The 17,127-nt window shown below is 42.0% G+C and overlaps 1 pseudogene; it reads right to left on the bottom strand.

Annotated features, from left to right (window-relative positions):
- Positions 1–17,127, bottom strand: part of LOC109937960 — a 60,692-nt pseudogene that overhangs the window by 30,456 nt on the left and 13,109 nt on the right.

Here is a 17,127-nt window from a genome sequence, read left to right as displayed (position 1 = left end):
ATAGCTTGCTTATACTTCCTTCGTAAAATTAACAAACTGCCTGGGCACGCCCATTGTTTCTGCCTGCTCCTGCCCCACAGAACGCATCTCTTCCTATCTCAACTGGATTTTCTCTGCCCTTGTCCAATCCCTTCTCACTTAATCCACTACTCCTGATGCTTTACGTCAGTTTCAGAATTTCCAGTTTGCAGGCTCCAGCTACCTCCTCTTTACCATGGACATGCAATCCTTTCACATGACAATTCCCCATCTCAGGACTCCACATTTCTTCCTGGAAAATTTGGCCTGAACCATTCCCGTCATCGCCGCCTGGCCAAGCCTGTCCCCACACCGAGCAACTTCTCTTAACTCCTCTCACTTCCTTCATGTCAAAGGGGTGGCCATGCGTACCCACATGGGCCCAAGCTATGCCTGTATCTTTGTCAAACACATAGAACATTCCTTGTTCCAGTCCAACTCTAGTCCCCACCCACAACACTTTCTCCAATATATGGAGATCGATACTGCTTCCATCTCTTGTCCAGAATTGGAAAGTTTATCAATTTAGTTTTCAATTTCCACCCTGCTCTTACCTTCAACTGGTCCGTCTGATTCCTTCCTTCCCTTCCTCAACAGCTGTTTCTATTTTTGGGGATAGGCTGCCCACCAACATCCACTACAAACCAATCAATTTCCACAGTTACCCTGACCATACATCATTACATCCTGTAAAGACTCCATTCCATTGTCCCAGTTACTCTGTTTCCACTGCATCTGTTCTGATGATGCCAACTTTGACAAAGGAGTCTCCGAAACGTCCACCTCTTTCCTCAATCGTGGATAATCCAGCACTGTAGTTGAGAGGGCCCTCAGCTGGGTCCGACCCATCTCCCACACTTAAGCCCTCACCTCCTCTCTTCCCTCCCTCAAACAGTGATAGGATCCCCCTTGTCTTCACCTACCATCCCACCAGCATCCACATCCAGATGATCATTAGCCACTGTTTCCGCCACCTCCAGCAAGGTGCCACGACCAGACACATTCTCCTCCCTTCCCTTGACCAGCTTCCGCAAGGACCGATTCCTCTGGGACACCCCGGTCCACTCCTCCTTCACTCACAACACACCCCAACAGCCCCACGGCACCTTCCCCCACAATCTCAGGAGGTTTAACACCTGCCATTTATTTCCTCCTTCCTCACTATCCAAAGGCCCGAAGGCTTCACCTGCACTTCACTCAATCTAGTTTAGTTTACGGCAGTCACTGCTCACAATTGGATCCCTTCTATATTGGGGAAACGAAGCAGAGATTGGGTGTCTGCTTTGCGGATCATCTACGCCATGTCCACGAAAAGACAGAGATTTCAGTTACCTGCCACTTCAACACACCACCCTGTTCCCTGGCCAACATCTCTGCTTTGCCAGGTTAAGTACTACTGTCCACCAATCTGCTACCTTACACTTACTCACTCTGCTACTGCACACACCAAGGCTCATGGTCTACCAATCTGAATATCTTCCCACAGTTGTCCTCACCCACTGAACCACCACACTACTAACCCTGTATGGCACCTATGCCATTTACTCACCATTCGGAACACTTCATCACCTGTCCCCCACGTACATTAGCACTAACAGCTGTGCTAGCCATTTTAAACTCACTCAGTCCATCCTTTTGCCTCTTTCTAGAAAAAAGGACTCACTGTGGAATGGAGAGCCAGAACAGGTAATGGTTTGCTCAACATTCAGCTCTCAAACCTGACAAGGAGAGGATCCTGGCCATGGATTGTGAGAATTGCAACCATTCATATGATGCTAAAATATCACCATCCCAGAAACCAAGTAAGGTGCACTGTGCATTGCTGTGTTACTGTTCCATTACCATGGACAATGTACTCTTAACATGCTCAATTTTCTACTCCGTGTTCGTGACATATTCTCTCTTGTCTCCTTTGGCTTCTGTATGGTCTCAGCAAATACTGAGGGATTGGATATTTTTACTTGATTAAAGTTGGGAACATGCACTGGTGAACACATCACTGCCACATCTCCAAGCTGACCAAGGAAGAAACACCCTTTATCATTGGCTCTTGGATGATGGCTGAGAACATGCACTTGCTCTGCTCCAGGCAAGAGAGGACCTCACGTGTTGACAATTCAGAACTTCATTCAAATGCCCAGTCAGACACAGGAGCAACAGGCAATTTTGTCACAGGCATGGGGGATAATCGGAATCAAAACTGAAGGACTCCACTAAATGCTGCTTCTGGCATGGAGATGTCTAGCTGCCTCCATGGATAGGTTGGCAACTGCCATGGGGAGTCAGGACCACCACTGTGTCTGCTGGATTTATGCACGGACTTCCATTCCATCAATCTAACCATTGGCACTCAGCAAGGTAACATGGGCTTTGACCCCACTCTGGGCATCTGTTCCGCACAATGAGGCAGAACTGTGCAAGTAAGCACCCAGCCAGAGGCAGGGCCACATACAGGCCTTGCAGAACACTCCGCTCAGCAGACTCTAGATGTGTCCACATCTTCCACCTCCACCCAGCCTGCCTCTTGTGGGAGTTCAAGCCAAGGAGGGTGCCCATGCCTCTGGGCAATTCATATTTAACATGCCTGATCCCCCCAACCACAAATGCCTCTGGGGTCATCTGACCAAAACTCTAAGGCTAATGGATTTCACTGTACAGCGGGCTCCCTCTGTCATAGCTGCAGACCCCAGGGCTGTACAGGCTGTAGATGAAGGGAAAGGGCGAAGACGATGACCTTCTGATGGCATACAGATAGCACAAGCACACTTCGTCATCAATACTCTCTCATATTTGTAAAAATATATGTTCACTTTTCATCATCAGCTGTGAGCAAATGCCTGTCCAGCAGGAACTATCAGATTGAAGGTATGGAGCCCCAAACATCTTTAGGACTATACAAGATTTTATAGTCCAAGGTGTGAAACAAGTACATGTGCATTCCAAGTACTTGGAAGGTAATTACAAGTTTGGCAACAAGCATGACTCTTTCTGGGTCACAATTCATTGCTTGTGCATCACAACCATTAAATGGGGTTGATTCCCATGTTGCATGATGTGGTCAAGAGTGCTTGGGGCCAAGATTTATAGTTCACACAGTAGGTTAACGTCCAAGGATCACATACAGAGTGCAGAGCTTTCAGATATCTTTCAGTACAGTTTGGGTATCCGAGCAGTGCTGTTGCCCTTGGAAGTACCTCACATCGCTCAAAAATAAAGCCCGTCCCTCAAAAGAAAATATTTACTACGCCCACCAACGTGTGGTGGCAGCCATTTTCAGTTCCATTCCATATTTGCAATAAGCATCATGATGGAAAAAACACAGGGGCTGCCCTTCAGATGCTGAATCTCAGGCTTGGCTTCTGATCCTTGGTGAACACCTAAATGTACACATTAACCATTGACCCTGACCATCCCAAGCTGCCAACTAACTGTGTCCAAGTTCCTGGACTGATATTGGAGGCTGCTCTGGACTTATTTATGGATCCCTATAACTGAACAGTGTTTCCTTTGACTTGACTGAGAACTACTTAGACTCTGAGACATGGCCATTTGCTTGAAATACATGAAGTGTGTTTGTCATGTATACCTACATCCCATGAGTACAAAAAAAATTACCTCAGTTATCCACATTGAATTGCATTTGGCACTTGTCTACACATTGTATTAGCCTGTCTCTATGCCTTCTTGACATTTTTAGAGGCCCCCTGACTGTATGCTAATCGTAATACTATAGGGTCATCAACATATTTCAAATTGTATTCCCTGTTCCCAGGACCAAATCACCTATATTTTCATACATTGAGAATATTCACCTTCTGGGTTTGGAAAAATTATTATTGCAGACTGTGTAGATTTATCTATTTGAACCTCCATATGTTCATCATGTTTTACAAGGCGTTCAAAATACAAAGAGAGATAATCCTCTGCTATCAACTCAGGGAATGGAGTAACGTGGAGACATCGTGTTCTTGGCAAATGCTTAGCAACCAGTTGCAGGCCACAAAATGCTTTGTTGTTTAAAGAATGGAGGGCTTTGTTCAAATCTAGGTGCAAGAAGAGAGAAATTTGTAATAAAAATCATTTAAAATTTGTCATTAACATTGTCATTTAATAACATACATGAAAAACAAACCAAACTAATTTTGATCACATAATTGCAGACCCAGACTTCCTTGCTGTGAAAAAGTGCTCTAAAAACAGGATACAAAACAAAATACTGAGACAAATTGATTCAATGATTCCTTGACCAATGCGTTCTCTCTCACACTTGTTTTCATTTACTGCAAGTGTCACATTTTGTCTGTCTGCCACTCCCAAAAGACATGATGCACTATTGGCCTCTGGGAATGGATATCTTGGAGCCCCAGTTAGGACAGGCCTTCTTCAAAGGCCAGAAGACATACGAGCTGAAGTCGGCCATTGAGTTTGCCACACCACTCAATGGGATCACAGCTGATCAGATTATCCTCAACTCTACTCTCCTGCATTTCCCCACAATCCTTCATTCCCTTACATGTCTATCTCAGCCATAAAACAATAGCTCTCTGCAGTAAAGAATTCCACATTTTCACTACCCTCAGAGAGAAGAAATTCCTCCTTATCTCTGTCTTAAAATATGCAACACCTTATTCCAGTCTTAAACTCTCCCACAAAGGGAAACAACCTTCTGCAACCTAACCTACCCTGTAAAGTTACCTAAGAATCTTGTACGTTTCAATAAGGTCGCCTCTCATTCTTATAAATTCCAAAAAGAGTACAGGCCTACTTATCCTCTCCTCATAAAATTGCCCATCCATATCTGGTATCAGCATTGTGAAATCTCTCTGGTGCCCAAACTTATTCACTGTATTCCAGCTGTGTATCCAGCTGACTAGTATCTTGTCTAGTTTTAATCAAAACCTCCCTACTTTTATATTCCAATTCCTTTGAAATGAGAGCCAACATTCAATTTGCCTTCCCTATTACCCATTTAACTTGGATGCTAGCTTTTGTGATTCATGCACAAAATCCTCCTATTCTGTAGCTTTCTGCAACTTTCTCCACATAACATTCAGCTCCTCTTCTTCCTTCCATACCACATTACTTCACAATTCCCTACATTATGTTCCATCTTCCAAGTTTTTGCCCACATACTTACCCGGTTTATACCCCTCTGCAAAATTTTGTCATCCACACCACTTGCGGTTTCACATTGTTGTATCATCTGTAAATTTGGTATAGTACATTCACTTCCCTCATCCAAATCATGAAAGTATATTGTAACTAATGTGGCCCCAACACTGATACCTACATACCGTTACTTACAGGTGGATATCCTGAAAATCAACATCTTGTCACAACTCTGTCTTCTATTAATTAGCCAATCTTCTATCCATGCTAAAATGCTATCTCCAAAACCATGGGTCCTACAGACAGAATTTCCCCTTCATAAAGCTATGCTAACTCTGACTGTTTAATAGACTCTAATATTTTCCCATTCACAGACAGCTAACTGGCCTATAGTTACCTGACTTTTGCCTCTGGCAGCTTTCCAATCCTTGGGACTTTTCCAGAATCTAAGATTTCTTGGAAGATTACTACCAGTGCATCCACTATCTCTATAGCTACTTTAATCTCAAAAGGATGCATCCTGGCAAGACAGAGATTTATTGGTCTTTAGCCCCATTAACATCCCTAGCACTTCTTTTCTCATGATAGGTATTGTATTTCCTCTCCTCCTCTTGACCCTTGGATATTTACCAATTTTGTAATCCTGTTAGTATCTTCTATTGGGAAGACTGATGCAAAGTATTTGTTCAACTATTCTACCATTTCCTAATTCCCATTATTATTCCCCCAACCTCATTCTCTAAAGGGGCCTATGTTCCTTTTGGCTTCTCTCTTAAATATGGAAAGCAGCTCTTGTTCCCCATCTTGATATTACTTGTAATTTTAGCCTCAAATTTTTTTTTCAGATTATTAAACTTGTCATTTCCCAATAGTCTGGCTTGCCACTAATCTTTGCCACACTATTTCATCAATTTTGATGGTTAACCATGGTTGGCTCATTCCCTTCCAAAAATCCTTATTCCTGACTGAAATATGCCTTTGCTATATGCAATGAACTATGTTCTTACCACATTTGCAGCCAAACCCCATTCCCAATTCACTCCGGTCACCTCCACTCTCATTCCTTCGTAATTACAAGTATTTAAGCTTGGCAACCCAAGCTCCTCCTTCTCAAACTGAATGCTAAGTTATACCATATAACAGTTACAGTTTGAGGGAATATTTTAATCCAACATCTTAATTAAACCTGCCTCATTACACATCACCAGATCTCTGGTTGGATCCATGACAAATTGTTCTGGGAAACTGTCCCAAATACACTCTAAATTCTTCATGGCTTTGTCTGCCAATCTGACTATCCCAATCTACATGAAGATTAAAGTCACCCATTACAGCCTGTTACACGCTGTACTGATTTATTCTTTGTCCATTGTAGCACTTTTTTATTTCTTACCTCCACCCATAAGAAATCTGCATCTTCGAATTCAAGATCTTTCTTGCTATTGTATTTATGCCATTCTGTAACAATGCTACCCCCATTTCTTTCTTGCCTGTCTTTTCGAAAAGTCACATGCACCTGAAAATTTAGTTCCCAGCTTTGATACCCTTGTTATACTTTGTGTAATGGCTTTAAGATCATGCCTATTAACCTGCATTTCTGTAGTTAATTCATCTATTTTGTTCTGAATACTACATGCATTCGAGAAAAGAGCCATTAGTTTTGCCTGTTTACCATTTACCGCCCCACCCAGACGCTATTTACAGCTTTTCTTTTTTCCCCTATTTGTGTACTCTGTCCCTTCCTCTATTACTCCAGTTATCATTATCCAATAGCTGCTCTGGAATCCAGCCATATCTTCTTGTACATGAAGTAGTGCCATGTTGTTGATGGCTAACATGCTGGGTTGGATTTTACCTGGTGCCTTGGGAATAGGTAGGGAGGTGGGCGGAGCAGTAAAACAACAAGTGTAGCTGCTGGCCTACCAACTGGCTCTGGGAGGTGGAGGAACCCCCTATTCGGACAATGGTAACCCCTGTTGCAATAGCACTAACCACTATCCTCCTCAACAACTCTCACAGGCCTGCTATCAATCCAGGTGAGTCCAGACTCAAGTTACACATCTAGCAGAATTGGAGCTGCGGTGCATTCTTTGTCAGAATGCTGGCCTCACACTGGTCATTGCTCACAGTGGGGCTACAAAGGCTGCTGAGTTTCCACCTTATAAATAGCCAATAGCTCTTGGCAGAAGGTAACCATTCTTAGAAGGGATGACAGCCTAAACGATTATGACATAGGGCCCTCCTGACACCCCAAGCTGTCCCTTGCTTTCAGAGACATCAACAGAAATAATCCGCCTCAACTATCTTCTGACCACTTTGCTTTTTCCCCCTCTGTATTGTTTTATCTCTCCATCCAATAATACTCACCAATTATCCATCTCTTCCACCAATTGCTTTGGCTGAAAGCTGCTCCTTCCATTTTCTGCTTTATAATAACCTTTACTTTGAAAATACTTTTAAATTTACTTTTAAATGTGCTGACTGGTTGATTTTTGAGAACATCCTCCTAATTCCATGGGCCTCTCTGCCCAGCACTTTCTTTACAGTTGCAAAGCATTTTAATGGCATGACACGAGAATATTTTCATTATATAATTAGACTGTGCAATAGTCATTTATTGACTTAAACCTTACCTATGTATTGCATAAACTCCACAATGTAAACTGAAGTTTCATTGGTGTATAAAACCTGGAAAGAGCTGGTACCACTGCAGCACTCAACACAAAGACTGAAGTGTTCATGATCAAGTTTCTCAGTTTCCAGTTTAATACAAATTCGACATGAGTCGTTCAGATCATTTTGCTCAATACTTTCATCCTGTGTTATACTGGGTGTTATACTACTATTGGGTTGAAAAGAAAACAGCAACAGTTAAAACAAAACATTGAAGGCAAGATATTCCAAATATATACTCCTGGTATGTAGCCTGTGTGGAAGGAGGTTCATGGAATTTTCTGCCCCAATTCACCTGTATAAACCAACTGCACTGATAGCAGCAGCCCATCTTGTCTTAAACCTGTCTCTAAAAATTCAAGCAAGTAAGAAGATCATAGTCGTAGGTATCAGGGTCTTCAAGATGCTGCTGAAGGGGCATTTAATGTTACATTTTCCATTCCTTGGCACCAGGAATTGTCTGGCGTCATTTCTTTTTACAGGTATGAAATAGACACCAAAACATTCAATACACTCTGGCAGTGATTACAGTAAAAGAACAATTCAGAGTTTATCACTGAAAATAAGGTAGGCCTCTGCACTTGTAGATAAGAGGCTTTACGTTTGCTTGAAACTTCCTTCACAAATTTAGCCTGCCTGAATGACGACAGTGTTGGGCTGGCTGCTTTAAGGAGAAAGTGATCTTGTATTCAAGTTAACAAGTGGTCCTCAACAGACCATTGTGCAACAAGGTTAAGGGCATGTGAATTCATTCCTTTCCCCTTCACAATTGCCATCCATCCCTTCCTGTCCTCCACCCATTCCTCTTGATATCCTTTTCTCTCCTCCCAATTGCTTCCCTTCTTATCCCTATTGCCACCTTTCCAATATGTTTTCTTTCACTATTTCTCCATTTGTTTCTAGCATCTTTTGCTCTTTAGGTGGTTGAGAACTACAACCTTGCAAATGCCTGCCAAAAATAAAAGAATATTACATAGACTGGATATTAAACACTACCTAAATTTAGTTCCCACCAAAAAATAACTACAGTACATTCATGACATAGAACCACTTAATGACTTCCTGATACATCTTGACTGCAAGATGTGTTCCAGTGATATTTACAGCTACCATAACTCAAAGAAACTTGCCAGCTTTAAACCCCCCACTGATCCCCTATTATTTAAAGGTAACGTTGCCTATCAGGCCAAAGGCTGCTCTCTCATTACAGAGAGAGATATGACTGGTAGTGATTTAACCTGAGGCTAACTACACCTCAAGTAAGGGAAGAGGTTGAGAAGGAGGGTCCTGCATGACAACCTCAGCCAATATGGGAATTGAACCCACACTGTTGGCGTCACTCTGCATTGCAAACCAGCCTTCTGGGCTCACCAACCCCCATATTCATGATTATTTATAATGCAATGCATGTATTAGGTACAAAAAATTAATTATCTTCTGCTTCTTTAATTTCCAAAATCTTTAATGTTGTAATTGATTGCATGAACACCATTGAATGCTCTGTCTTACCTTCAGGTGCACAGGTAGAATTTCTTTTCATCTGCAATTAAAAACAGTTATTAGAAAAATCTAATAGATGCTAGGGCCGATAGCATAGTCAATAGGCTAGGGCCAATTACAGTATACTCTAAAAATATTACTGGCCAAGAATTTAATAACTGGGAATGAGGAAATAGCCGAGACATTAAACAGTTATTTCGTGTCGGTCTTCACTGTGGAAGACACAAATAACATGCCGAAAACTAATGGCAAGAAGGTTATAGCAGGTGAGGACCTAGAAACTATCATCACTAAGGAGGCAGTGCTGGGCAAGCTAATGGGGCTAAAGGTAGACAAGTCTCCTGGCCCTGATGAAATGCATCCTAGGGTACTAAAAGAGGTGATGGGGGAAATAGCAAATGCACTAGTAATTATTTACCAAAATTCACTGGACTCTGGGGTGGTTCCCACAGATTGGAAAACAGCCAATGTGACGCCACTGTTTAAAAAAGGAAGTAGACAAAAAGCAGGTAACTATAGGCCAGTTAGCTTAACTTCGGTAGTGGGAAAATGCTTGAATCTATCATTAAGGAAGAAATAGCAAGACATCCGGATATAAACTGTCCCATTGGGAATACCCAGCATGGGTTCATGAAGGGTAGGTCATGTTTAACTAATTTGGTGGGATTCTTTGAAGACATTACTTGCATGGTGGACAATGGGGAACCTGTGGATGTGGTGCATCTGGATTTCCAGAAGGCATTTGACAAGGTGCCACACCAAAGGCTGCTATATAAGATAAAGTTGCACAGTATTACAGGTAATGTTTTGGCATGGATAGAGGATTGGTTGACCAGTAGAAAGCAAAGAGTAGGCGTAAACGGGTGTTTTTCTGGTTGGCGGTCAGTGGCTAGTGGTGTGCCTCAGGGATCAGTGTTGGGACCGCAATTGTTTACAATTTACATAGATGATTTGGAGTTGGGGACTAAGTGTGGTATGTCAAAATTTGCAGATGACACTAAGATGAGTGGTACAGCAAAGTGTGTAGAAGACACTGAAAGTCTGCAGAGGGATATAGATAGTCTAAGTGAGTGGGCAAAGGTCTGGCAGATGGAGTACAATGTTGAGAAGTGTGAGGTCATCCATTTTGGTAGGAATAACAGCAAAATGGACTATGTTTTAAATGGTGAAAAATTGCAACACGCTGCTGTGCAGAGGGACTTGGGTGTCCTTGTGCATGAATCGCCAAAAGTAGAATTGCAGGTGCAGCAGGTAATTAAAAAGGCAAATGGAATTTTGTCTGCCATTCCTAGAGGGATGGAGTTTAAAAACAGGGAGGCTATGCTGCAGCTGTATAGGGTCCTGGTGAGGTCACACCTGGAGTACTGTGTGCAGTTTTGATCTCCTTACTTGAGAAGAGATATACTAGCACTGGAAGGGGTTCAGAGGAGATTCACTCGGTTGATTCCAGAGTTGAGGGTTGGATTATGAGGAGAGACTGAGTAGACTGGGATTATACTCATTGGAATTCAGAAGAATGAGGGGAGATCTTATAGAAACATAAGATTATGAAGGGAATAGATAAGGTGGAGGCAGGGAGGTTGTTTCCACTAGCAGGTGAAACTAGGACTAGAGGGCATAGCCTCAAAATAAAGGGAAGCAGATGTAGGACTGAGGTCAGGAGGAACTTCTTCACCCAAAGGGTTGTGAATCTGTGGAATTCGCTGCCCAGTGAAGCGGTTGAAGCTACCTCACTGAACGTTTTTAAGGCAAGGCTAGATAAATTTTTGAACAGTAAAGGAATTAAGGCTATGGTGAGTGGGCGGGTAAGTGGAGCTGAGTCTCAAAAAGATCAGCCATGATCTTATTAAATGGCAAGGCAGGCTCGAGGGGCCAGATGGCCTACTCTTGCTCCTAGTTCTTATGTTCTTATGTTTAATTCCCATGAAGATGTGATTACAGTGACTCTAGAGTCATGACAGAGGTAGGAGTGATGATCTGATTCCTTTTCTTTGTTCTACTATTCCACTTGTCACAACAAGCTGTGATTTTGAAAAAAAAAGAGGGGTAATATTGCCAATTATGTATCAGGCTGCCTGTAGCTCAGTATGGAAAACAAAACTAACCAGGTTCTTTTTGTAACAATTAAAGAACTAGTTACAAACAACTGCATGGCACCTTCCAATACACAAACACTGCCATCAACCAGGCCAAAGGAAACAGATATGTGGGAACACCACCAGTTGGAAGTTCTCCTTCAAGCCACTCACCACCACGACTTAAAAATATAATCACTAATATGTCACTGTCACTGAATCAAAATCCTGGCAGTCCCTCCCCCATTGATTTATGGGTCTCCCTACACCAAATGGACTGCAGGGCTCAACCTTCTTAAGAACATTGCCCACATCCTATGAATGAATTAAAACAATTAAATTAAGCTGGTAACCAAAGGGGAAATCCAACATCTTGATCTTAATTTATGCTGAAGCAGGAGAACAAATTTTACAGTAACCTGCACAATTAATGACTTATTTTAGTTGTCCAGTTATACTAAACATTAGCATAGTGATATATTATATTAATTCTTGGATTTTCAGCATTATACTTTAAAATATGATCAGGGCAGCAGAAAACCAAGTCTCGTGGAAAAGTGATACTGTATAATCTTAAACATTAAATGATAGAATATTTAATTGAGACATGGAACCAAGTTGTTTCCTTGTACTGAATTAAACAAACTGAATCTCAGAATTTTATAATAAAAACAGAAGATGCTGGAGAAACTCAGCAGTTCTAGCAGCAATTACAGAGAGAGTGAGAGAGCGCGCGAGACAGAGTGCGCACATTAATGTTTCGAGTCCAGTATGACTTCTTCAGAACTTGGTAAAGAATTTTGTACTTTACCTTAAAATCCATCACTAAAATCTCTCAGACTGCCAGATCCTACAATAACCAGCAGCAGTAGTAGTAGTGGTACAGTGGCAGTCACCAAACTTCCAGAAGACTATAGGGCTGCTCTGTCATCAGAGAGAGATGACTGGTGGTGAATTTAACCCAAGGCTCCTCATCTGAGGTGTGATGACCAAGGTTGAGAAGGCAGAAATTTCATAGGTGACCTCAGCATGTATGCAAATTAAATCTATGCTGTTATACCAAATGAAATACAGTAATTAAATAACCATGAAGTGTCATTTAACTATCACTTGCAAGGATGTACAAACAATCCATTCAGTCTTCTGGAGTTTATACTTACTGGTGAGAAAAATTCCTGGTTATCTTGTTGAGAATTCTTCAACTCACTGCTGTATTGAGTTACTGAGAGTTGAATGCTTTGTCCATCAATGGTAATTGTATGTGTCCTTTCCAAGAGAGATTTTTGCGCTAAAATTGCAAATCAAAAATCACATATTTAAAAACCGCTGGATAAACTATAAATAGAAATTAAAAACAGACTCTAAGTGTTCTTGAAAATAAGAGCAAAATACTACAAATAATATAAATCTGAAGTAAACCCGGAAAAAACTGAAAATGCTCAGCATGTCCAGCAACATAAAAGGGAAAAACAATGAACAGTTCAGTTTGATTGTTCATTGTATAACTTAAAGTTAAGTAGAAGGTTAAGTATCTAGAGATGGAGAGAAGAGGCTCTTGTGGTGAAGTGAGTGTCCCTACCTCTTGACTAGGATGTAGGAGTTCAAGTTTCACCCGCTCCAAGAGATGTAAAGTAACACCACTGAATAAATTGATTAGAAAACATCCATACAGATGCAGAGCACTGATCAGATGATGATTTGTGGTGTAGTGGTAGTGTCTTTATATCTGGGTTGGAAGGTTAATTCAAGTCCCACCTTCGTATAAAGATGGTCACTGAAATGTTAAGACATGTCATATATATTTGTACATATATTAAAATATAAAAATCAACCTAAAATATGAACTGTGCGGTTTTCCAAGATTCTATAAATCCTGACTTCAATTGTTGGTTGTGTTCCTGAAAATTATGACTTAAATTGATGCGATTTTAACTGAACCATAGCTTTCCAGGGAAATCATGCTAAAGTCAGGTTTGGTTCCTTTGGACATTTCTAGCCCAGGTAAAACATGAAGTACTGGATCTTACTTGCGCAACATTGTCAGCTTTGATTGCATAATTTGCAAAATAAAGGTGCATTACTAAACATAAAAGGGAACAGTATACTTCAAGATGGCGACGGAGTACAGGTCTGAGCCCAGGGCTCGTCTGCTGCTATTTTTTTCCTTGTTTTTAACTTTTGCTCTTTTCCATCTTTTAAAATTTGTTTTCTTTTAAGCCTGGTGAGTGGTGGGTGAAGGAGGAAGCCTCTGGCGGCTGTGGCAGCAAGCCAGGATGAGCTGGACTCTGCTCCACCCCAGCCTGGGGTGTCCCAGCGAGCGAGGAACAGATCCTGGGCTGACTCCCCTGGGTCCAGACTCGCAGGCTAAGCTGAGGCTCCAAAGTTTGGGCATCTGAAGGAGGAGAAAGGTGATCTGGCATGGCAGTCTCCCAGTGTGGTGGTCTTGTCCCAGCACAGAGGTCTCGTTCCAGGATGGAGGTCTTTTTCATCTTCAGTGTACAAGTATTCCAGGAGCCCGGCAGGCAGTCTTGTCAAGGAGTGGTAGTCTCAGCCTAGCATGGTGGTCTTATTCGGGAGAGGCTTCTGGCCCAGTATTCCAGATGCCCAGCATGGCAGTTTTGTCCCGGCTGCATCTTCAGGATATTCCATCATTCCTTAATTGGCTTTCCCCAAGCCCAGAAGCCATTAACTGAATGGTGGTGAATTTTAAATTATGTATGACTTCTGTCATGCAAGCACCATGATGCGGCAACTTATGAAACTTTTCACTGAATTTTTAATGTAAAAGAACATGTGCAATAAATTTCTGTTCAAAACAAAACAGAATACGGTTACTGCAAAAACAAATTACTACTTTCACTTTCACTTAGAACACTTGTAATGAGATAATCAGTTGGCTGGACAGTTGTTTTTTTCCCCCCTTTATTCATTTACAGGACGAGTCATTGTTGGAGTCATACCTGACACATAGGAAGATGGTCGTGGTCGTGGGAGGTCAATCATCTCAGCTCCATGACACGCCTGCAGGAGTTCCTCAGGGTAGTGTCCTCGGCCCAACCACCTTCAGCTGCTTTATCAATGACCTTCCCTCCATCATAAAGGTCAGAAGTGGGGATGTTCACCGATGATTGCACAATGTTCAACACCATTTGGGACCCCTCAGATACTGATGCAGTCCACGTTCAAATGCAAAAAGATCTGGACAATATCCAGGCTTGGGTCGACAAGTGGCAAGTGACATTCACACCACACAAATGCCAGGCTATGACCATCACCAATAAGAAACAATCTAATCACCACCCCTTGGCATTCAATGGTGTCACCATCACTGAATCCCCCACTATCAACATCCTGGGGGTTATGATTGACCAGAAACTCAACTGGACTCACCACATCAACACAGTAGCTACAAGAGCAGGCCAAAGCTAGGAATACTGCGGCAAGTGACTCACCTCCTGACTCCTGAAATCCTGTCCACCATCAATAAGGCACAAGTCAAGAGTGTGATGGAATACCCGCTACTTGCCCGGATGAGTACAGCCCCAACAACACAAGAAGCTTGACACCATCCAGGACAAAGCAGCCCGCTTGATTGGCACTATATCCACATTCATCTACTCCCTCCACTGCCAACGCTCAGTAGCAGCAGTATGTACTATCTACAAGATGCACTGCAGAAATTCACCAAAGATCCTCAGACCAGCATCTTCCAAACCCACAACCACTTCCATCTAGAAGGACAGGGCAGCAGATATATGGGAACACCACCACCTCCAAGTCCCCCTCCAAGCCACTCATCATCCTGACTTACAATTTACATCACCGTCACTTGGTCAAAATCCTGGAATTCTCTCCCCAATAGCATTGTGGGTCAACCTACAGCTGGTGGACTGCAGCGGTTCAAGAAGGCAGCTTACTACCACCTTCTCAAGGGCAACTAGGGATGGGAAAGAAATGCTGGCCCAGCCAGCAACACCCACATCCCACAAATGAGTAAAAAAGGCGAGGCTAGGCAGCATTTATTGCCCAGATGGCAGCTGGGAGTCAACCACATTGCTGTTGGTCTGGAGTCACATGTAGGCCAGACCAGGTAAGGATGGCAGTTTCCTTCCCCAAAGGACATTAGTGAACGAGATGGGTTTTTCCCCTGACAATGGATTCATGGTCATTAGATTCTTAATTCCGGATATTTATTGGATTCAAATTCCACCATCTGAAGAAAACCTTTCTGAAGAAGGGTCTAGGCCCGAAACGTCAGCCTTCCTGCTCCTCTGATGCTGCTTGGCCTGCTGTGTTCATCCAGCTCTACACCTTGTTATCTCAATGTGCCAGTAGATGGAGGGTGGAATATAAAGTGTGAGTTCAAGAACAAAGCTAAGCAAGAAGAGAAGAACAGATCCAGGAGCCTAAATTAAAAATGTGGGAGAGTGGGGTGACCGCAGTGAGGAAGGGCAATGGTCGACAGAGAGCGAGCGAGAATAGACTTGGGTCTGGATCAAGCAGGAAAGAAATACAAAGATATTAGGTAGAGAAGAGACCAATCAGCCCCCCAAGCCCACTCTGACATTCAGAAAGATCATGTTTGATCTGTTTGGTGTTTTGAATTCCACATTCATGTTCCTCCCGATAACTTTTGATTCCTTTGCCTAACAAGAGTCTAACTCTGCCTTAAAATATTCTTTAACTTAATCTCCACCATCTTGTGAGGCAGTGTTTCAAAGTTGCATAAACTTCTGAAACATTTTCTCATTTGTTCTAAAAGGAAAAGCCCTAATTTTAAAATTTTGCCCCCAAATTTTGGATTTACCTACAACAGGAACATCTTGTGTCCATCTTGTCAAAACCATTCAGAATTTTTTGTACTTCAAATCGTTACCTCTGTCTTCCAAAATTCGGTGGAAACAAAGCCATAATGTTCAACCCCTCATAAGACAACTGACAATACAATTTCAGATATTAATCTAGCACAGCTCCTCTGAACAACTAACAATGCATTTGCATCCTTCTTTAAAAACAAAGGCCAAAACCGTATTCGTATTCAAGATGTGGTCTCAACAATAACATGTAGAACTGGAGCATTGCATTCTTACTTTTCTATTCAATTCCTCTTGTAATAAAGAATAGCATTCTCTTAGCCTTCTTAATTACTTGCTGTATCTGCACTTAATTGTAGTGACTCATACTGAAACACCTAGAGGACTCTGCAACTCAATTCTGCAGCCGTTCCGGATTTAAAGTAATACTTGCTTTTTTTTTAATTCTTCCAGTTAAAAATGAATTTATTTTATATTCCATCTACTAGATATTTGCTCACTCAGTCTACTTATATCCATCTGCAGTTACCTTCACAAAATACTTTCATTGTCTTTGTCTCATTGAATCTTTGTCTCATTTGCAAAACCATAGCTCTTCCTGATTACCTTGAATTTTTCTAAATACTCAGCTATAACCTCCCCATGAGTGACTAACAACTTTCACACATCAGATATCAAGCTACTGGCATTTAGTTTCCCATTTTCTGCCTCTGTCCCTCTTGAATACATGAGTTATATAGCACCTTCCAGTTTGATGGAACACTTCCATTGTCTAGTGACTTTTGGAAAATTAACTTCAACCCATCTTCTAACTTATTAGCCACCACTTTTAAACTCAAGGATGAAGTCCAACAAGACTTGTCAGCCCATCCAGTTTGCTTGATATCACTTCGCAAGTGATTGTAATTTCTACTAGCTCTTCTATTCCTCCCATCTCC

This window comes from Rhincodon typus, chromosome 2 (genome assembly GCF_021869965.1).
Source record: "Rhincodon typus isolate 14 chromosome 2, sRhiTyp1.1, whole genome shotgun sequence".
Taxonomy (NCBI): domain Eukaryota; kingdom Metazoa; phylum Chordata; class Chondrichthyes; order Orectolobiformes; family Rhincodontidae; genus Rhincodon; species Rhincodon typus.
Note: the sequence above shows the minus strand (reverse complement) of the source record. Positions and strands in the feature narration are given on the sequence as shown.